This window comes from Oncorhynchus gorbuscha, unplaced genomic scaffold (assembly GCF_021184085.1).
Source record: "Oncorhynchus gorbuscha isolate QuinsamMale2020 ecotype Even-year unplaced genomic scaffold, OgorEven_v1.0 Un_scaffold_554, whole genome shotgun sequence".
NCBI classification, from domain to species: domain Eukaryota; kingdom Metazoa; phylum Chordata; class Actinopteri; order Salmoniformes; family Salmonidae; genus Oncorhynchus; species Oncorhynchus gorbuscha.
Genome location: NW_025745385.1, coordinates 317781 through 339864, shown reverse-complemented (window position 1 = coordinate 339864; position 22084 = coordinate 317781). Strand labels below are relative to the sequence as shown.

General features: G+C 43.1%; 1 pseudogene; it reads left to right on the top strand.

Annotated features, from left to right (window-relative positions):
• Window positions 1-1420: 1420 nt before the first annotated feature.
• Window positions 1421-15660, top strand: LOC124018652 (annotated as a pseudogene).
• Window positions 15661-22084: the final 6424 nt, after the last annotated feature.

The following is a 22084-nucleotide window of genomic DNA, read 5'->3' as shown; positions in this document are numbered from 1 at the left end:
TGTGGCTCATTCTCTGTGGCTCTATTGTGTTGTTGGTCCTTTGTGGCTCATTCTCTGTGGCTCTATTGTGTTGTCGGTCCTTTGTGGCTCATTCTCTGTGGCTCTATTGTGTTGTCGGTCCTTTGTGGCTCATTCTCTGTGGCTCTATTGTGTTGTCGGTCCTTTGTGGCTCATTCTCTGTGGCTCTATTGTGTTGTCGGTCCTTTGTGGCTCATTCTCTGTGGCTCTATCGTGTTGTCGGTCCTTTGTGGCTCATTCTCTGTGGCTCTGTTGTGTTGTCGGTCCTTTGTGGCTCATTCTCTGTGGCTCTATTGTGTTGTCGGTCCTTTGTGGCTCATTCTCTGTGGCTCTATTGTGTTGTCGGTCCTTTGTGGCTCACACAATTTTAGGTTGTGAGTATAGTTGTGAATTGTTAGATATTACTGCACTGTTGAAGCTAGAAACACAAGAATTGAGCCATTCCCTTCATCGTGTTCATCTGTTACCATGGCACCTGCAAATACGATTGGTGGTCGAGTTCCTTTTGAGTTTTGAGCTTCACACGCAATAACATCTGCTGAACATGTGTATGTGACAAATACAATTTGATTTGACTTTCTCCGTCATTGTTGTGTTTCAGACATCAAATCAAGTCAAATGTATTTATATAGCCCTTCGTACATCAGCTGATATCTCAAAGTGCTGTACAGAAACCCAGCCTAAACCCCAAACAGCAAGCACTGCAGGTGTAGAAGCACGGTGGCTTGGAAAAACTGCCTAGAAAGGCCAGAACCTAGGAAGAAACAGACTATGAGGGGTGGCCAGTCCTCTTCTGGCTGTGCCGGGTGGAGATTATAACAGAACGTGGCTAAGATGTTCAAACGTTCATAAATGACCAGCAGGGTCAAATAATAATAATCACAGTAGTTGTCCAGGGTGCAGCAAGTCAGCACCTCAGGAGTAAATGTCAGTTGGCTTTTCATAGCCGATCATTAAGAGTATCTCTACCACATCCTGTCTGAGGGAGATCTGATGTCATCTCCTCTCACCTAATCACCACATGACACATACACCTGAGTGTACAGGAGCCACTGGCAGGCGTTGCTGACACAGCATGAATCAAACAGTGAGATTTACAACCAAAATCATTATGCTCTCTCTCTTTCACACACAGACACATAAAACGTGTACTGGCCCGCTCTCCGCGGTGAGAACAAGTGCTCATACCTCTGACGGATCCGTTTGTTTGGTGAGAGAACAAGTTTCTCACCAGAGGACTGAGAGAGAGAGAGGGGGGGAGAGAGAGAGAGGGAGGAGAGAGATAGAGAGGGGGGAGAAAGAGAGAGGGGGAAAGAGAGAGAGAGCGAGAGAGAGAAAGAGAGAGAGAGCGAGAGAGAGAGAAAGAGAGAGCGCGAGAGAGAGAATAGCCTATGGGGTGGGAATGAGTGAACCAAAACAAGTTTCTCAAAAACGCGCTGTTTTTTCTTGATTTTTTTCTTGATAAGAGGACGGAGAGAAAGAGCGAGAGAGAGAATAGCCTATGGGGTGGGAATGAGGGAACCAAAACATACTGTATGTTCATTACTAGGACTGTGAAGTTGAGAGATAAAGAAAGATAGAAGACAAATGAGACGGTCTACCGCCGCATCGCCCATCCCCGTAATGTCTCATCCCTGAACGTTTCACAACTACCGGTTGACTGCGGCTGGAATTGTGACGGATCGACGCACTGAGCATGTCAGGGCGAGTTTTATAGAAATGCGTTTGGAAATAAAATCAGTAACAAAAACGTCTTTCAAAATCATTTGGGGATGTTCGACTCACGAGGCTTGAAGGAATTTGATTTTCCACTTTGACAACTCTAAACTGTTTGGATGAATTCTATTTTTCAAGACTTCCAAGTTCGCCACAGGTCTCTCACAGCCCAACTTGTTGCTATCGAAATTATATCTAGCTGAAATACAGTTGTAGGTCTATGTCACTCATCTTTCTTAGTTTGAACAACGGTCAATATTGAATTAAACGTTTAACCACTAACTGGATAAAACAAGAAAATGTTGGAGAAATATTCCCGGCACAGCCATGGAGTTGCGCCCGTCCCGAACACGGACCTGCAACTCAAACTACCGGAGAGCAACGTGGGTACCAGAGGCCAAGAGAAAGATAACGGGTCTGGGCAGAAACTGGTGGAGATAACGGGACCGGCTCTGTCCAAACGGAAACTACTGGTCGGTCTGGACCTGCTCTGTCTGATTCTGGGTAAATACAATTTAGGCTATTATCTTTTTATCAGATCAACTTTTTATTTTTGATCTTTTACCATTGTATCGTATAACCTTTTTTTAAATATATTTTTTTGCAATAAATATATATATATATTTCAAATCAACGTTTTATAATTCAAGCCTACCTGGACCTGGGTTACCTGCTTCTGCTTTGATAAAAACGATCTTCGAGTTATTTTCATAAAAATAACTTACATTTTCAACAAACATTTTTTAAATATTTTTTATAAAGTTAATAAACTTCATATATTCGAGTAGGTCTATAAAACATTTTCGTCATTCATTGTATTGTTTATTGTTAGTATATATCACAAATAATTTTGTATTCATTGTATTGTTTATTGTTAGTATATATCACAAATAATGGTGTATTCATTGCTTCATGGCGACACTGAATCCCCTCTTGTCATTTTACTCTTAATTTTAAATCAAACTTTATTCCCTAGAATTATTCTTTTATAACAAACTTTATTCACTAGAATTATTATTTTATAACACGTGTTGAAGGCTTTCTGTTATACACGGCATGGTCAAAAGTATGTGGACACCCCTTCAAATGAGTGAATTCAGCTATTTCAGCCACACCCATTACTGACAGGTGTATAAAATCGAGCACACAGCCGTGCAATCTCCATAGACAAACATTGGCAGTAGAATGGCCTTACTGAAGAGCTCAGTGACTTTCAACGTGGTACCACATTTCCAACAGTTCAGTTCGTCAAATGTCTCCACTGCTAGAGCTGCCCCGGTCAACTGTAAGTGCTGTTACTGGGAAGTGGAAACGTCTAGGAGCATCAACGGCTCAGCCGCCAGGTGGGAAGGTGACGTAGGCTAGGCTAACTTTCATGAACTATTAAAATGTTGATATTTGAATCTTTTGCGATTTATTTGAAATATATTTGACTATGAGATAGTAGCCTATAGTTTCGTTGTTGTTTCGTATCTTGGCTATTTATGATACACAGAGGACGTGCGGGTGCGTGAGGACATTGAATCAAGAATTAGCACTAAGCGCAAATCAACAGGTTGGTCAACATTATCATAAACAATTTCTTCAACAAAAACGAAATAATTAGGAAAAATAAATTGAAGCTCTAAATAATTCTCACTCTCAGTGTTCTCCTCGCTGCACGCAAAGCCCTCGATGCCAGTTGGCTCGAGCAGGCCAAGGGAATTGTACAGTTTCCATGACAACCAGGGTTCAGGGAAGAGCGAGGCCTGGGGAATTGTGTGTAGTACAAATACATAAATAAACAATCTCTCTCTCTCTCTCTCTCTCTCTCTCTCTCTCTCTGTCTCTCTCTCTCTCTCTCTGTCTCTCTCTCTCTGTCTCTCTGTCTCTCTCTCCCTCTCTCTCTCTCTCTCTCTCTCTCTCTCTCTCTCTCTCTGCTCTCTCTCTCTCTGTCTCTCTGTCTCTCTCTCTCTCTCTCTCTCTCTCTCTCTCTCTCTCTCTCTCTCTCTCTCTCTCTCTCTCTCTCTCTCTCTCTCTCTCTCTCTCTCTCTCTCTCTCTCTCTCTCTCTCTCTCTCTCTCTGTCTCTCTCTCTCTCTCTCTCTCTGTCTCTCTCTCTCTCTCTGTCTCTCTCTCTCTCTCTCTCTCTCTCTCTCTCTCTCTCTCTCTCTCTCTCTCTCTCTCTCTCTCTCTCTCTCTCTCTCTCTCTCTCTCTCTCTCTCTCTCTCTCTCTCTCTCTCTCTCTCTGTGTGTGCACTCCTTTATGCATCTGACCACAATTTCTCAAACTGTGGTTATGTAAGAGCAGCTAATTCACTTAGCTTATGTCCCAAATGACCCCACATTCCCGATATAGTGTACTATTTTAACCAGGGCCCATAGGTCTCTGCACTCTTTGAGAAAAAGTTCCAAAAGTTTCTTCGGCTGTCCCCATAGGAGATCCCTTTTGGATGCAACCCAAAATGGTTCTACCTGGAACCAAAGGAGTTCTACCTGCAACCAAAAAGGGTTCTTCAAAGAGCTCTGGTATATGGGGACAGCCGAAGAACCCCTTTAGGTTCTAGATAGCATTTTGTCCCCTACAAGTGTGGGCCAAAGTATATTATAGTGCACTACTTTGGCCCACAGTCATTATAATAAAGGATGAATAGGATGTCATTTTGGACACCTTTCTCTCTGATCCCCTTGTCTAGAGGAGAAGGATTGCTGATCAGGGATCATGTCCCCACCTGTCCCCTGTATTCGTATTCACTGTGATCTACAAGGCTGCTACAGATGTGATGCAGGGACGGACTGGGACCAGAATCCGGCCTGAGCATTTCTAACACACTGGCCCATTTCTTTCCCAGAGGCCACCGATTATTAGCCAAAATAAAGATCATTTTGTGCAATAACACCAATTCAGACCGGCCCACTGGGCTCAGATGGACCAATTCAGACCGGCCCACTGGGCTACAGATGGACCAATGGGCTCAGATGGACCGATTCAGGCCCACTGGGCTACAGATGGACAGATGGACTGGGCTACAGATGGACAGACCGGCCCACTGGGCTACAGATGGACCAATTCAGACCGGACCACTGGGCTACAGATGGACCGATTCAGACCGGCCCACTGGGCTACAGATGGACAGATGGGCTACAGATGGACCGATTCAGACCGGCCCACTGGGCTACAGATGGACCGATTCAGACCGGCCCACTGGGCTACAGATGGACCGATTCAGACCGGACCACTGGGCTTCGAACCGGCCCACTTCAGACCGGCCCACGGGGCTACAGATGGACCAATTCAGATGGGCTACAGATGGACAATTTGGCCAAGCTGCCCTATGACCAGTCCATCCTATATGTGATGTGTATGTGAGGACCAGTACCCTGGACAAAGCGATGGGGAGACTCTTGTTGTCTAGAGGAGTTAGAATGCTGATCAGGGATTAGGGATCAGGTCCCTTCCTGTCCATGTATTTGTATTCATTGGGATCTAGATGGCAGAACTGATCCTAGATCAGCCCTCCTACTCTGAGATACTTGATACAGTCCAATCAAGCTGCTGATAGGAAGAACACAAGACAGATACTATCAATGTTGTGTATAATGGTTCTAGAGAGAGAAGAGGAAGAGAGACAGAGCGAGAGACAGAGAGAGGAGAGGAAGAGAGAGAGACAGAGAGACAGAGAGAGACAGAGAGAGACAGAGAGAGACAGAGAGAGAGAGAGAAGAGAGAGAGAGGAGAGAGAGAGAGAGAAAAGAGAAGACAGAGAAAAGGATGGAAATGGAAAGAGAGAATGAATAAGATAGAGCGAGAGAGAAAAAAAGGAGAGGAAAGAGAGAATATGTGCGTTTGTGTGTGTGTCTGTGTAGGAGACAGACAGTGCTAAGCTCAGACCCACAGTCTCTCTTTGTTTGGTTGTAATGTTAGAGAATTGAACTGGTCTCATAAACAACCATACTCTCCTCTCCCTCCTCTCCTCTCCTCTCCTCTCCTCTCCTCCTCTCCTCTCCTCTCCTCTCCCTCTCCTCTCACCTCTCATCCTCCCCTTTCCTCTCCTCTCCTCCCTCTCCTCTCCTTTCCTCTCCTCTCCTCTCCCCTCCTTCCCCTCCTCTCCTCTCTCACACCATACCCACCTCTCCTCCCTCCCTCTCATCTCTCCCTCTCCTGTCCTCTCTCCCCATTCCCCCTCTCCTTTTCTCCCTCTCATCTCCTCTCCTCATATACTCTTGTATACTGTTCTCAGATCAGATCTAATGGGATCCATAACATGTTCTAATAGAGTTGTTGTCCCAGTGGTGTTGTGACCTCACATTCCAGCAGTGAGTCTAACCCTTTAGTTTCTCTGGAGAAAAACCCTGGGTTCCCACTCTCTCACTCTCCCTTTCAGTCTCTCTCTCTCTCTTCCTCCAACTCCCCCTCCCCAACTGCTCCCCCTCATACGAGCTGCTACAACAGAGAGGAGATATGAATCATAGATGAAATCTGTTGATGTGATTCATATGGTCAGTGTTTTAGAAGGCTGTTGTATGTCAATGTGATGTTTAAGGCCAGGATTCAAACCAAACACCCAATGTGATGTTTAAGGCCAGGATTCAATCCGAACACCCAATGTGATGTTTAAGGCCAGGATTCAATCCAACACCCAATGTGATGTTTAGGGCCAGGATTCAAACCAAACACCCAATGTGATGTTTAAGGCCAGGATTCAAACCAAACACCCAATGTGATGTTTAAGGCCAGGATTCAAACCAAACACCCAATGTGATGTTTAGGGCCAGGATTCAAACCAAACACCCAATGTGATGTTTAAGGCCAGGATTCAAACCAAACACTCAATGTGATGTTTAAGGCCAGGATTCAAACCAAACACCCAATGTGATGTTTAGGAGGATTCAAACCAAACACCCAATGTGATGTTTAAGGCCAGGATTCAATCCGTACACCCAATGTGATGTTTAAGGCCAGGATTCAAACCAAACACCCAATGTGATGTTTAAGGCCAGGATTCAAACCAAACACCCAATGTGATGTTTAAGGCCAGGATTCAAACCAAACACCCAATGTGATGTTTAAGGCCAGGATTCAAACCAAACACCCAATGTGATGTTTAAGGCCAGGATTCAAACCAAACACCCAATGTGATGTTTAAGGCCAGGATTCAAACCAAACACCCAATGTGATGATGTTGTATGAATGTAGGTGAATGTTATGGTTTAGTGAGCTTTTCTCTATGTTTCCATACTGTGTAATTTAGCTTACGATGCAAAACCACATTTCTGTCAAGTAGACAAGTATGGTCTGAACTCAACTCTCTCTCTCTCTCCACCTCCACTTCTCTCACTCTCTCCCCAACTCCACTCTCTCTCTCTCTCTCTCTCTCTCTCTCTCTCTCTCTCTCTCTCCTCTCCACTCTCTGTCTTTCTCTCTCTCTCTCTCTCTCTCTCTCTCTCTCTCTCTCTCTCTCTCTCCCTCCCTCTTTCCCTCCTCAGTTCCCTTCTATTAACCCTTATTCCCTAATGAATCTCCCTCACATTGCCAAAGCTCCCATGTTGAAACAATGAAACAATAAAACTATCCCTCCCTCCCTCCCTCCCTCCCTCCCTCCCTCCCCCTCCCTCCCTCCCTCCCTCCCTCCCTCCCTCCCTCCCTCCCCTCCCTCCCTCCCTCCCTCCCTCCCTCCCTCCCTCCCTCCCTCCCTCCCTCCCTCCCTCCCTCCCTCCAGCCTCCATCCCGTTCTTGGTGTGTGAGCTGAAGGCAGTGCATCCATATAGCAGAGGGTTTTTCTGTGGGGATCCCAGCATCATGTATCCATACCAACACAGAGAGGCTATACCAGATCAGCTGCTCATTACTGGTGGGATCATCATCACCGGACTCACTGTGAGTATCACACACTCTTCATCATCATCACCATCATCACATGATTGTAATCTAACAGTACACACAATTTACCACTAATACTACTACTACTACTACTAATAATAATAATATGAATAATACTACTACTAATAATAATACTACTACTAATAATACTACTACTAATAATAATACTAATAAATAAGACCACCACTAATAATACTACTACAAATAATAAAACCATTACTAATAATAATAATTATAGTAATACTACTAATAATAATACTACTACTAATAATACTACCACTAATAATAATACTACTAAATAATAATACTACTAATAATAATAACTACTAATATTACTATAATAATAAGACCACCACTAATAATATTACTACAAATAATAAAACCATTACTAATAATACTAATAATAATACTACTAATAATAATACTACCACTACTACCACTACCACTAATAATACTACTACTAATAATACTACTACTAATAGTACTACTAATAATACTACCCATAATAATACTACTAATAATAATACTACTAATACTACTAATACAACAAATAATACTAATAATAATAATACTACTGATAATAATAATACTACTAATACTACTACTACTAATAATAATAATACTAAATAATACTAATAATAATATGAATACTACTAATAATAATATGAATACTACTAATAATAATATGAATACTACTACCATAATACCACTACCACTAATAATAATAATATAATACTACTACTAATAATATGAAATACTACTAATAATACTACTACTACTAATAATAATATAATACTACTACTAATAAATACCACCAATAGTAATACTACTAATAATATTACTACTAATACTATAATAATAATATGAATACTACTAATAATAATACTACTACTACTACTAGTAATACCACTATAATACTACTAATAATAATACTACTATGAATAATACTGAATAATACTAATAATAATACTACTACTAACAATACTACTAATACTACTATTAATACTACAAATAATACTAATATGAATAATACTACTAATAATAATACTACTACTACTATAATAATACTACTACTAATAATACTACTACTACTACTAATAATAATATGAATACTACTAATAATAATACAATACTACTAATAATAATATTGTCAGTTACTACTAATAATAATTGTACTACTAATAATAAACAGTCACTATTGCTACTACTAATAATATTAATACTACTAATAATAATATCCCTCCTCCTAATAATAATATTAATACTACTAATAAGATAGCTTTAGGGGATACTACTACTAATAATATCGTACTACTAATAATAATACTCTATGCCTGTATAAGGTACTAAATAATATTCATAAGTTTTAATAACAGAAGATAAACTACATAAACATATCAACAAGTCTTACACACTATTTGATTGTTATTTGTTGCACAAATAATAATATGAATACTACTAATAATAATTTATTTCTGTAAGGATTTAGGTTCCTTCCTGTTTGGCTATATATTTATTTCTGTAATTATTGTTCCTTCCTGTTTGGCTATATATTTATTTCTGTAAGGAGTTGGGTTCCTTCCTGTTTGGCTATATATTTATTTCTGTATTTCTGTATTTTATTTCTGTAAGGAGTTAGGTTCCTTCCTGTTTGGCTATATATTTATTTCTGTAAGGAGGTAGGTTCCTTCCTGTTTGGCTATATATTTATTTCTGTATTTCTGTATTTTATTTCTGTAAGGAGTTGGGTTCCTTCCTGTTTGGCTATATATTTATTTCTGTACAGGAGTTAGGTTCCTTCCTGTTTGGCTATATATTTATTTCTGTATTTCTGTATTTTATTTCTGTAAGGAGTTGGGTTCCTTCCTGTTTGGCTATATATTTATTTCTGTAAGGAGTTAGGTTCCTTCCTGTTTGGCTATATATTTATTTCTGTAAGGAGTTGGGTTCCTTCCTGTTTGGCTAAATATTTATTTCTGTATTTCTGTATTTTATTTCTGTAAGGAGTTGGGTTCCTTCCTGTTTGGCTATATATTTATTTCTGTAAGGAGTTAGGTTCCTTCCTGTTTGGCTATATATTTATTTCTGTAAGGCGTTAGGTTCCTTCCTGTTTGGCTAAATATTTATTTCTGTAAGGAGTTGGGTTCCTTCCTGTTTGGCTATATATTTATTTCTGTAAGGAGTTGGGTTCCTTCCTGTTTGGCTATATATTTATTTCTGTAAGGAGTTAGGTTCCTTCCTGTTTGGCTAAATATTTATTTCTGTAAGGAGTTGGGTTCCTTCCTGTTTGGCTATATATTTATTTCTGTAAGGAACATTATCCTTCCTGTTTGGCTATATATTTATTTCTGTAAGGAGTTAGGTTCCTTCCTGTTTGGCTAAATATTTATTTCTGTAAGGAGTTGGGTTCCTTCCTGTTTGGCTATATATTTATTTCTGTAAGGAGTTGGGTTCCTTCCTGTTTGGCTAAATATTTATTTCTGTAAGGAGTTGGGTTCCTTCCTGTTTGGCTATATATTTATTTCTGTAAGGAGTTGGGTTCCTTCCTGTTTGGCTATATATTTATTTCTGTAAGGAGTTGGGTTCCTTCCTGTTTGGCTATATATTTATTTCTGTAAGGAGTTAGGTTCCTTCCTGTTTGGCTAAATATTTATTTCTGTAAGGAGTTGGGTTCCTTCCTGTTTGGCTATATATTTATTTCTGTAAGGAATTGGGTTCCTTCCTGTTTGGCTATATATTTATTTCTGTAAGGAGTTAGGTTCCTTCCTGTTTGGCTAAATATTTATTTCTGTAAGGAGTTGGGTTCCTTCCTGTTTGGCTATATATTTATTTCTGTAAGGAGTTGGGTTCCTTCCTGTTTGGCTAAATATTTATTTCTGTATTTCTGTATTTTATTTCTGTAAGGATTTAGGTTCCTTCCTGTTTGGCTATATATTTATTTCTGTAAGGAGTTGGGTTCCTTCCTGTTTGGCTATATATTTATTTCTGTAAGGAGTTGGGTTCCTTCCTGTTTGGCTAAATATTTATTTCTGTAAGGAGTTGGGTTCCTTCCTGTTTGGCTATATATTTATTTCTGTAAGGAGTTGGGTTCCTTCCTGTTTGGCTATATATTTATTTCTGTAAGGAGTTGGGTTCCTTCCTGTTTGGCTATATATTTATTTCTGTAAGGAGTTGGGTTCCTTCCTGTTTGGCTATATATTTATTTCTGTATTTCTGTATTTTATTTCTGTAAGGAGTTAGGTTCCTTCCTGTTCGGGTGCTGCGTCGGCCAATCCCTGACTAACATGGCCAAGCTGAGCGTGGGGCGGCTGCGACCTCACTTCCTGTCTGTGTGCGGCGTCTCGTATGCCTCGCTCAACTGCACCCCGGAACCTACGTCTCCACGGTAACCTGCCGACAGACAGACCACCGATTGGAAGAGGAGGCCAGGTGTGTGTGTGTGTTTGTGTGTTTGTTGGGAGGGGCAGGTGTGTGTGTGTGTGTTTGTTGGGGGAGGTGTGTGTGTGTTTGTTGGGGGGGGGTGTGTTTCTTGGGGGGAGGTGTGTGTGTGTTTGTGTGTTTGTTGGGGGGGTGTGTGTGTGTGTGTTTTGTTGGGAACGGGCAGGTGTGTGTGTGTTTGTGTGTTTGTTGGGGGGCAGGTGTGTGTGGGTTTGTTGGGGGAGGCAGGTGTGTGTGTGTTTGTGTGTTTGTTGGGGGAGGTGGGAGGTGTGTGTGTGTTTGTGTGTTTGATGGGGGAGGTGTGTGTGTGTTTGTGTGTGTTTGTTGGGGGGAGGCAGGTGTGTGTGTGTTTGTGTGTTTGTTGGGGGAGGTGGGAGGTGTGTGTGTGTTTGTGTGTTTGTTTGGGGGGCAGGTGTGTGTGTGTTTGTGTGTTTGATGGGGGGAGGTGTGTGTGTGTGTGTGTTTGTTGGGGAGGGGGTAGGTGTGTGTGTGTTTGTTGGGGGTGTGTGTGTGTTTGTTGGGGTGGAGGTGTGTGTGTTTTGTGTGTTTGTTGGGGGGTGGTGTGTGTGTGTGTGTTTGTGTGTTTGTTGGGGGGCAGGTGAGTGTGTGTTTGTGTGTTTGTTGGGGGGAGGTGTGTGTGTGTTTATTGGGGGTGGCATGTGTGTGTGTGTTTGTGTGTTTAATGGGGGGAGGTGTGTGTGTGTTTGTGTGTTTGTTGGGGGGAGGTGTGTGTGTGTTTGTGTGTTTGTTGGGGGGTGTGTGTGTTTGTGTGTTTGTTGGGGGTGTGTGTGTGTGTTTGTGTGTTTGTTGGGGGGCAGGTGTGTGTGTTTTTGTCTGTTTGTTGGGGTGTGTGTGTGTGTGTTGTGTGTGTGTGTGTGTTTGTCTGTTTGTTGGGGGAGGCAGGTGTGTGTGTGTTTGTTTGGGGGGGCAGGTGTGTGTGTGTTTGTGTGTTTGTTTGTTGTTGGTTGGGGGCAGGTGTGTGTGTGTGTGTGTGTGTGTGTGTGTGTGTGTGTGTGTGTGGGTGGTGTGTGTGTGTTTGTCTGTTTGTTGGTTGGGGGGCAGGTGTGTGTGTGTTTGTCTGTGTGTTGTGTGGAGGTGTGTGTGTGTGTGTCTGTTTGTTGGGGGGCAGGTGTGTGTGTGTTTGTCTGTTTGTTGGGGGGCAGGTGTGTGTGTGTTTGTGTGTTTGTTGGGGGGGGTGTGTGTGTGTGTTTGTCTGTTTGTTGGGGGGTGTGTGTGTTTGTCTGTGTGTGTGTGTTTGTGTTTAGTCAGCATCTGTTTTGTATTTTATTTTCAGGAAATCCTTCTTCTCTGGTCATGCTTCGTTTGCAATGTACACCATGCTGTATCTAGCAGTAAGTATCTCCCACACACACACACACACACACACACACACACACACACACACACACACACACACACACACACACACACACACACACACACACACACACACACACACACACACACACACACACACACACACACTGTGAACCATCCTCCCAGTGGGTCTGAAAGCAGAGAGGGATTGAAAAGAAGGGAGCTGAAAGGGAGAGAAAGAAAAGAGAGCAGGAGAAAAAGAGGGATTGAAAGAGAGAAGAAGTAGGGCAGACAGAGATGTCTTTGTTCCCCTCGGGCAGGGGAGAGGTTTGACCTCTCTGTCTCTCTATACTACACTCCTCTATTGTGTGAGGGCAGGGCCATAGAGAGAGAGTCGAGTCAGAACTGTGCTGCATCTTTGAAGATAAATACAGTATAATTCAGTATAATACAGTATAATACAGCATAATGCGGTATAATATAGTATAATAATGTACAATTCAGTATAATTTAGTATAATACTATGTACAAATAGTACATGTGTAGTAATCAACATTTTTCCCTCCCTCCCTCCCTCCCTCCCTCCCTCCTCCCTCCCTCCCTCCCTCCCTCCCTCCCTCCCTCCCTCCCTCCCTCCCTCCCTCCCTCCCTCCCTCCCCCTCCCTCCCTCCCTCTCCTCTCTCCTCCCTCCCTGCCTCCCTCCCTCCCTCCCTCCCTGCCTCCCTCTCTCTCTGCCTCCCTCCCTCCCTCCCTGCCTCCCTCTCTCTCTCCCTCCTCCCTGCCTCCCTCCCTTCTCTCTCCCTCCCTCCCTCCCTCCCTCTCTCTCCTCCCTCCCTCCCTCCCTCCTCCCTCCTCCCTCCTCCCTCCCTCCCTCCCTCCCTCCCTCCTCCCCTCCCTCTCCCTCCCTCCCTCCCTCCCTCCCTCCCTCCCCCTCCCTCCCTCCCTCTCTCTCTCTCCCTGCCTCCCTCCCTCCCTGCCTCCCTCTCTCTCTCCCCCTCCCTGCCTCCCTGCCTCCCCCTCTCTCTGCCTCCCTCCCTCCCTCCCTCTCTTCAGTTCTACCTCCAAGCCAGGTGGTGTTGGCGAGGGGCCAGGTTACTCAGACCCCTCATACAGTTCTTCCTGGTTCTGCTAGCTGTGTATACAGGTACTTACAGGTCTATAGATAATGATGAGTGACGGGGGGAATCATCTACTACTATCTATCTACTGATCCTTGTCGTGGGACGACTCCCCAACTGTGACGGGGGGAATCATCTACTACTATCTATCTACTGATCCTTGTCGTGGGACGACTCCCCAACTGATAATGACGTAGGGCCGTTTTCCCAGACACTGATTACGGCCGGGATTCAGTCCCAGATGTGTTGTCCACAAGCACACTGTCAGCAACGTGCCTTTTAGAGACACACCTTCCTGCCGTTGGCGGAGATTGTGTTCACGTCAGTTACAGCTTAAATGTCAAAGTCAGTTGGTTTAAGGACATTATATATTATATAAAGTCAGTTGGTTTAAGGACATTATATATTATATAAAGTCAGTTGGTTTAAGGACATTATATATTATATAAAGTCAGTTGGTTTAAGGACATTATATATTATATAAAGTCAGTTGGTTTAAGGACATTATATATTATATAAAGTCAGTTGGTTTAAGGACATTATATATTATATAAAGTCAGTTGGTTTAAGGACATTATATATTATATAAAGTCAGTTGGTTTAAGGACATTATATATTATATAAAGTCAGTTGGTTTAAGGACATTATATATTATATAAAGTCAGTTGGTTTAAGGACATTATATATTATATAAAGTCAGTTGGTTTAAGGACATTATATATTATATAAAGTCAGTTGGTTTAAGGACATTATATATTATATAAAGTCAGTTGGTTTAAGGACATTATATATTATATGAAGTCAGTTGGTTTAAGGACATTATATATTATATAAAGTCAGTTGGTTTAAGGACATTATATATTATATAAAGTCAGTTGGTTTAAGGACATTATATATTATATAAAGTCAGTTGGTTTAAGAACATTATATATTATATAAAGTCAGTTGGTTTAAGAACACCACAGATTGGACTGAATCTCAACCTGAACCTACATTCTGGGCTAAGAAGCATTTTACAATGGAGAATGTCATCAGGACATGTTTTTAAATCCAGGACGAGCGTAATCTGTCAGGGAATCCAGTCCATAATATAGTTGACTTAAATTGCTGATATGTTATAATGGTCTATATATTCATAAATGTCCTGTCAGCCTCTAAATGTCCTCAGAACTCTCCCTGAGTGGTCTGTCCACAGGATTCATCTGGTCTATGGATGTTCATATTCATCTCCCTAAAGTCTGTCCAGTTACAGTTATTCAAGTCTACATGTTCATAGCCTCTCAGAACTCTCCCTGAATGGTCAGTTGGTTTTCATCTGGTCTATGGATGTTCACAGCCTTGAACTCTCCCTGAGTGGTCTGTCCAAACCTGATTCATCTGGTCTATGGATGTTCAGCTGGGCTCAGAAGCTCTTTGGTCTGTCCACAATGGTTATTCATCTGGTCTACATGTTTTCCTGTCAGAAATGTCTCAGGGTCTGTCCAGGCAAATCTGGTTATTCATCTGGTCTATCCATAGCCTCTAGAACTCTCCTGAGTTGGTCTGTCCATATGTTATATTCATCTGGTCTATGGATGTTCATAGCCTCTCAGAACTCTCCCTGAGTGGTCTGTCCACAACGTGGTTATTCATCTGGACTACTGTCTTTTCAGGTGTTGTTTAATCTCTACTATGAGTAAAGAAAAAAACTAAACAAATAATGAAATACATTTGCCTGATACATTTTCCTGGCTGTCTGGTGTAGTTTTGATAGAATCCTGGTCTTGTCTGGTCAATTGTTGTCACTTTGTTCAGTTGCTGTCCACTTGATTGGCCCAAATTCTAGGGCGGTGCTTGACAATGGGTCATTTCCTCTGTACTACTGTAATATGTATTTTTCTCATATTGTTGAGTGATAATTCAAAATATTTAACAGGTACGTTTCTAAACTGTAATCTCTTCGCAGGCCTGACTAGAATATCGGACTATCGGCATCACCCCTCTGATGTCATCACTGGCTACATACAGGGAGCCTTGACTGCCTACTGGGTGGTGAGTTGATATGTGTGTGTGTATATGTAGGTGTGTGTGTGTATGTATGTATGTGTGTGTGTGTATGTATCTGTGTGTGTATAACCAGTGTGTTTCTCTCTGTCCTCCAGGCCTTCCACATCTCCTCAATGTTTAAAGACCACAGCCTCTACCCTCTCTCCTAGCCTGGACAACCCCCTGTCTCCACATCTCCTCAATGTTTAGACTACAGCTCTACCCTCTCTCTAGCTCTGGACAACCCCCTGTCTCCACACTCCTCAATGTTTAGACTACAGCTCTACCCTCTCTCTAGCCTGGACAACCCCTGTCTCCACATCTCCTCAATGTTTAGACTACAGCTCTACCCTCTCTCCTAGCCTGGACAACCCCCTGTCTCCACGTCTCCTCAATGTTTAGACTACAGCTCTACCCTCTCTCCTAGCCTGGACAACCCCTGTCTCCACATCTCCTCAATGTTTAGACTACAGCTCTACCCTCTCCCTAGCCTGGACAACCCCTGTCTCCACATCTCCTCCATGTTTAGACCACAGCCTGGACAACCCCCTGTCTCCACAACCGTCAGTTAGGGGTCTGTGTGTGTTCTCTTTGTGTTAGTGAAGTATTTCCAGCAAGTCTGGACATCACCTCAGGTATTCTGTGAGAGATCCAAAAATCTCCTCCATAGTTTAGAGAAAGAGACACAATTGTGGGAGAGAGGTCCACCCCTGTCTCCAAACTGTAGAGAGGTGTGGGAGATTGTTGAGGAGAATTCAAAAGGGGGATAGTGGGAGAGAAAGAGACTGAGAGAGGTGTGGGAGAGAGGGAGAGAGAAATCGGGATAGTCTTGTGGGAGAGAGGAGAGAGAAAGGGGGATAGTGGGAGAGAAAGAGACCGAGAGAGTGTGGGAGGTGAGGGAGAGAGAAAGGGGGTATAGTGGGAGTGTTAGACTGAGTAGAGTGTGTGGGAGATGTAGGGAGACAATAGTGGGAGAGAAATCCACACCGAGAGATGTGTGGGAAAGAAAGGGGGATAGTGGGAGAGAAAGAGACCGACATCTGGGGAGATGAGAAAGGGGGGATAGTAAAGAGACCTGTGGGAGAATGGAGAGAGAAAGGGGGGATAGTGGGAGAGAAAGAGACTGAGAGAGGTGTGGGAGAGATCTCCTCAAAAGGGGAAAGTGGGAGAGAAAGAGACTGAGAGAGGTGTGGGAGAGAAATGTTTAGAAAGGGGGGATAGTGGGAGAGAAAGAGACCGAGAGAGGTGTGGGAAGAGGGAGAGAGAAACCCTCTCTAGTGGGAGAGAAAGAGACTGAGAGAGGTTTGGAGAGAGGGAGAGAAAGGGGGGATAGTGGGAGAGAAAGAGACCGAGAGAGGTGTGGGAGAGAGGGAGAGAGAGAAAGGGGGGATAGTGGGAGAGAAAGAGACTGAGAGAGGTGTGGGAGAAGGGAGAGAGAGGGGGATAGTGGGAGAGAAAGAGACTGAGAGAGGTGTGGGAGAGATTCTGAGAGAGAAAGGGGGGATAGTGGGAGAGAAAGAGACTGAGAGGGAGATGTGGGAGAGAGGGAGAGAGAAAGGGGGGATAGTGGGAGAGAAAGAGACCGAGAGAGGTGTGGGAGAGAGGGAGAGAGAAAGGGGGGAGTGGGAGAGAAAGAGACTGAGAGAGGTGGGAGAGAGGGAGAGAAAAGGGGGGATAGTGGGAGAGAAAGAGACCGAGAGAGGTGTGGGAGAGGGAGAAAGGGGGATAGTGGGAGAGAAAGAGACCGAGAGAGGTGGGAGAGAGAGAAAGGGGGGATAGTGGGAGAGAAAGAGACCGAGAGAGGTGTGGGAGAGAGAAGAGGGGGGATAGTGGGAGAGAAAGAGACCGAGAGAGGTGTGGGAGAGAGGGAGAGAGAAAGGGGGGATAGTGGGAGAGAAAGAGACTGAGAGAGGTGTGGGAGAGAGGGAGAGAGAAAGGGGGATAGTGGGAGAGAAAGAGACCGAGAGAGGTGGGAGAGGGAGAGAAAAGGGGGGATAGTGGGAGAGAAAGAGACTGAGAGAGGTGTGGGAGGAGAAAGGGGGATAGTGGGAGAGAAAGAGACCGAGAGAGGTGTGGGAGAGAGGGAGAGAGGGGGGTATAGTGGGAGAGAAAGAGACTGAGAGAGGTGTGGGAGAGAGAAAGGGGGGATAGTGGGAGAGAAAGAGACTGAGAGATGTGGGGAGAGAGGGAGAGAGAAAGGGGGGGATAGTGGGAGAGAAAGAGACTGAGAGAGGTGTGGGAGAGAAGGAGAGAGAAAAGGGGGATAGTGGGAGAGAAAGAGACCGAGAGAGGTGTGGGAGAGAGGGAGAGAGAAAGGGGGATAGTGGGAGAGAAAGAGACCAAGAGAGAGGTGGGAGAGAGGGAGAGAGAAAGGGGGATAGTGAGAGAGAAAGAGACCGAGAGAGGTGTGGGAGAGAGGGAGAGAGAAAGGGGGATAGTGGGAGAGAAAGAGACTGAGAGAGGTGTGGGAGAGAGGGAGAGAGAAAGGGGGGATAGTGGGAGAGAAAGAGACTGAGAGAGGTGTGGGAGAGAGGGAGAGAGAAAGGGGGGATAGTGGGAGAGAAAGAGACTGAGAGAGGTGTGGGAGAGAGGGAGAGAGAAAGGGGGGGATAGTGGGAGAGAAAGAGACTGAGAGAGGTGTGGGAGAGAGGGAGAGAAAAAGAGGGGGAGGCAGTTGGAGGGAGGGAAAGAAAAAGTGAGACAGAGTGAGAGGATATATTAGCATATCTAAAAATGTAGTTCTATGGTAGAACCTGTCCTCTGTAACTCAGTTGGTAGAACCTGTCCTCTGTGGCTCAGTTGGTAGAACCTGTCCTCTGTAACTCAGTTGGTAGAACCTGTCCTCTGTAACTCAGTTGGTAGAACCTGTCCTCTGTAACTCAGTTGGTAGAACCTGTCCTCTGTAACTCAGTTGGTAGAACCTGTCCTCTGTAACTCAGTTGGTAGAACCTGTCCTCTGTAACTCAGTTGGTAGAACCTGTCCTCTGTAACTCAGTTGGTAGAACCTGTCCTCTGTAACTCAGTTGGTAGAACCTGTCCCCTGTAACTCAGTTGGTAGAACCTGTCCTCTGTAACTCAGTTGGTAGAACCTGTCCTCTGTAACTCAGTTGGTAGAACCTGTCCTCTGTAACTCAGTTGGTAGAACCTGTCCTCTGTAACTCAGTTGGTAGAACCTGTCCTCTGTAACTCAGTTGGTAGAACCTGTCCTCTGTAACTCAGTTGGTAGAGCATTTACAGCACCAGGATTGTGGGTTTGATTCCTGGGGCCTCCCCATATGTAAAAATGACTGACTGACTGACTGACTGAAAGTTGATGTGGATAAAAAGTGCCTGGTAATGGAATATGTGAATCCATATTAGTGCCTCACAAACTATGTATATAAATAATCCACTTTTAAAGGGCTGATCTGGGATTGGTCGGTCCACATCTGTTTTTTAACTCATTCAGCGAATGATAACGGAGCTTTGTTGTTCTTTTGAATCCTGCATTGCCCCTTTAATTAAAGTCCACCTCTTTACTAAACCAGATTACTGTTAGTCCCCGATTCAATCTGCCTGCGCTTCATCAACAACGCCATTAACATCATTCATAGGCAAAGTCCACCTCTTTACTAAACCAGATTACTGTTAGTCCCCGATTCAATCTGCCTGCGCTTCATCAACAACGCCATTAACATCATTCATAGGCAAAGTCCACCTCTTTACTAAACCAGATTACTGTTAGTCCCTGATTCAATCTGCCTTTCAACAACGCCATTAACATCATTCATAGGCAAAGTCCACCTCTTTACTAAACCAGATTACTGTTAGTCCCCGATTCAATCTGCCTGCGCTTCATCAACAACGCCATTAACATCATTCATAGGCAAAGTCCACCTTTACTAAACCAGATTACTGTTAGTCCCCGATTCAATCTGCCTGCGCTTCATCAACAACGCCTTTAACATCATTCATAGGCAAAGTCCACACCTTTTGGGGAGACCACATTCCTCGCTGCATGTCGGTTCAATCGGAAATGTTTAAATGGTGCGTTGTTGACAAAGCACCATGGGATTGAATCCCGACATTAGTGTGGCTCTTCTAGCCAAAGCTGCTAAATATCTATTATTTTTTAAATTATTTGTACATATAGTATTTATATATCACCACTAACATGGTACTATTAGTATTTTCTACTACATATATCCAAATGATTCACCAATTACACAGCCAGGGTACATATAATATTTTGTACCACACCACACGCGACTGGGGGAACCTTATTAATTGGGGAAGAAGGGCTCATAGTGATGGGAGGAATGTGGTGAAGTGACTGGTACCAAACACATGGTTTTCTTCTGTTTTACAACCCTTCCACTCCTGACATTATGAGCCCTCCTTCCCAACAGCCTCCTGTGGTTTTACTATTATACTATTCAGACATTATGAGCCCTCCTCCCCAACAGCCTCCTGTGGTTTTACTATTATACTATTCAGACATTATGAGTCCTCCTCCCCAACAGCCTCCTGTGGTTTTACTATTATACTATTCAGACATTATGAGCCCTCCTCCCCAACAGCCTCCTGTGGTTTTACTATTATACTATACTATTCAGACATTATGAGTCCTCCTCCCCAACAGCCTCCTGTGGTTTTACTATTATACTATTCAGACATTATGAGCCCTCCTCCCCAACAGCCTCCTGTGGTTTTACTATTATACTATTCAGACATTATGAGCCCTCCTCCCCAACAGCCTCCTGTGGTTTTACTATTATACTATTCAGACATTATGAGCCCTCCTCCCCAACAGCCTCCTGTGGTTTTACTATTATACTATTCAGACATTATGAGTCCTCCTCCCCAACAGCCTCCTGTGGTTTTACTATTATACTATTCAGACATTATGAGCCCTCCTCCCCAACAGCCTCCTGTGGTTTTACTATTATACTATTCAGACATTATGAGCCCTCCTCCCCAACAGCCTCCTGTGGTTTTACTATTATACTATTCAGACATTATGAGTCCTCCTCCCCAACAGCCTCCTGTGGTTTTACTATTATACTATTCAGACATTATGAGTCCTCCTCCCCAACAGCCTCCTGTGGTTTTACTATTATACTATACTATTCAGACATTGGAATTATATTTAATAAGATGTAACTATAGCGATGTTAATAAGATGTAACTATAGCGATGTTAATAAGATGTAACTATAGTGATGTTAATAAGATGTAACTATAGTGATGTTAATAAGATGTAACTATAGCGATGTTAATAAGATGTAATTATAGCGATGTTAATAAGATGTAACTATAGTGATGTTAATAAGATGTAACTATAGTGATGTTAATAAGATGTAACTATAGTGATGTTAATAAGATGTAACTATAGTGATGTTAATAAGATGTAACTATAGCGATGTTAATAAGATGTAACTATAGCGATGTTAATAAGATGTAACTATAGTGATGTTAATAAGATGTAACTATAGTGATGTTAATAAGATGTAACTATAGTGATGTTAATAAGATGTAACTATAGTGATGTTAATAAGATGTAACTATAGTGATGTTAATAAGATGTAACTATAGCGATGTTAATAAGATGTAACTATAGCGATGTTAATAAGATGTAACTATAGTGATGTTAATAAGATTGTACATGAAACCAGTGAATGTAACTGAAATGAATGTGAACGTTTAGTTTCAATCGTGTAAAAATCCACTTCATTCATAATGTGTTGCATGTGTTATACTATGTGTGTGTGTGTGTGTGTGTGTGTGTGTGACTCTACTGTACAGTCTGTAACTAGGATAACCACTAACTATGAAATGTATGTGTGACTTTTTGTGGTGTGTCCTGTCTGGTTGAGTAACACCACATTTATAAGACTGACTGACTGACTGACTGACTGACTGACTGAAACTGAATGAACTGACTGACTGTGACACAGACAATCAGAACAGACACAGACACACAGACATAATGTGTTACACAGACAGACAGACAGACAGACAGTGTGACAGACAGTGTGACAGACAGACAGACAGACAGACAGTGTGACCGACCGTGTGACCGTGGATAACCACCGTGTGACAGACAGACAGACAGACAGACAGACAGACAGACAGCATTAAACATGTACATGGTCATGTGTCTGTTCTTTCTGTAACAGAGAACCACTAACATGAAATACTATGTTGACATTTTAACATGTGTCATGTTGGTTCACCAGACTTCTATACCAGACAGACAGACAGACAGACACAGACACAGACAACAGACAGACAGACAGACAGACAGACAGACAGACCAGACAGACAGACAGACAGACAGACAGACAGACAGACAGACATTTGACAGACAGACAGCAGACTCTTACCAGACAGACAGACAGACAGGGCATTACAACATGTACATTTGACATTTAGCAGACTCTTACCACCGAGAGACTTACAGTCAGGGCATTAAACATGACATTTGACCATTTAGCAGACTCTTACCAGACCGACAGACTTACAGACAGACAGAAACATGTACAGACAGACAGACAGACAGACAGACAGACAGACAGACAGACATTAAACATGTACATTTGGTCATTTAGCAGAC